This window comes from Dama dama, chromosome 9 (genome assembly GCF_033118175.1).
Source record: "Dama dama isolate Ldn47 chromosome 9, ASM3311817v1, whole genome shotgun sequence".
In the NCBI taxonomy this organism is placed as follows: Eukaryota; Metazoa; Chordata; class Mammalia; order Artiodactyla; family Cervidae; genus Dama; species Dama dama.
In genome coordinates this window covers 76,908,714-76,910,251 of record NC_083689.1, presented here as the reverse complement: position 1 = coordinate 76,910,251, position 1,538 = coordinate 76,908,714, and the positions used below count along the sequence as shown (strand labels likewise).

The window sequence follows — 1,538 nt, the reverse complement described above, 5'->3', positions numbered from 1 at the left end:
TAATTTCTGAAGGGAGAAAGGCTGGATTGATTTTACAGGCTCTCCTCTAAACAGCAATTTACATGCTGAAACTGTAAAGCTGAGGGTAAAATATCCCTTCCAGGTGATTTGAAATCCGTTGATTAATTTCACGTTGATGACCTTGTTCCCCTACAACAATAGAACTTTAATTCATCTCACTCAGGCTGCCTCTAACTAGTTTTCAACAATCACTAAATAACCAGCAAGTGGGGGCTACTCGGTGCATAGAATCCCTATTAATAAATACAAATGAAATGAAGCATATCAAAAGAACCTGAATCAGGTACCAAACTAAATAGGATTTTCTCTGAATTTAAGATCAAAATGCATCCCCATCAGAAACATCTCAGATACTGTAAGGCAACTCTGCTCAATAGATAGAAATAAAAGGCAATGGATAAACAAGGTTCTACTGTACAGCACAGGGAACTATAGTCAATATCCAATGATAAGCCATAATGGAAAAGAAGATGAAAAAGAATGCATATATATGTGTATATATATGTATAATTGAATCACTTTGCTACATCAGAAATACAACATTGTAAATCAACTAATCAACTATACTTCAATAAAATAAATTTTAAAAAATAAAAGATAAGGCAGTCACATACATCAAAACATATGGTTCCTGCCGACAGGGTCTGTATAGTTATCAGATTTTCTGTGCGATGGCTCCATACATGTTAAAAAAATAAATAAATAAAAGATAATACACAAATAGAAGCCACTATGTAATTTTAAAATTCTCTAGTAGCCACATTAAAACACAATAGGTGGAATTTCATCTTTTAAATATTTTTATTAAACACAGTATACCTAAAATATTATCATTTCAACATGTAATCAATGTAAAATGTCTCATGAGATTTTTTACATTCTTTTTCCATGTAAGTCTTTGAAATGTGGTCTGTATCTCACACCGAAAGTGTGAAAGTGTTAGTTGCTCAGTGATGTCCGACGCTGCAACCCCATGGACTGTAGCTCGCCAGGCTCCTCTGTCAGTGGAATTCTCCAGGCAAGAATACAGGTGTGGGTAGCCCTTCCCTTCTCCGGGGGATCTTCCCGACCCAGGGATCAAACCCAGGTCTTCTGGATTGCAGGCAGATTCTTCACCATCGGATCCACCAGGGCAGCCTATCTCACACTGAACAGCATCTCAGTTCAGACTTTCTGCATTTCAAATGCTCAAAAGACTCATGTGACTAGTAGCTACCATTAATGGGCAGTGTAGCTCTAAGGTTATAGCCACCCTAAACGTCTTTCTGTAAGCAAATATTATAGTTAGCTCAGACACAGGTTATAACAAGATGAATAATAGCTTTGATCTCACAGAAATGGCGCCATTTGGGAGGCAGTGTAACAGCAGGCCATAGGCCGTCTGAGAAAAGCCTGCTGAGGCGCTTACTCTGCCTGCCTCAGTTTCCTCATCTATGACATGAGGATAAGAGCTCTAGCTATCTCACATGGCTCAGTGATTAAATTAGCCAACACAAGTAGAGTATTTGGAACCACTT

The 1,538-nt window shown here is 38.0% G+C and overlaps 1 non-coding gene across 1 annotated transcript; it reads left to right on the top strand.

The window, feature by feature from the left end:
- Positions 1-565: 565 nt before the first annotated feature.
- LOC133063027 (small Cajal body-specific RNA 14) lies at positions 566-707 on the top strand. The gene has a single exon (XR_009694337.1). It is a non-coding gene; the product is annotated as a small Cajal body-specific RNA 14 (non-coding RNA).
- The last annotated feature ends 831 nt before the right edge of the window (positions 708-1,538 follow it).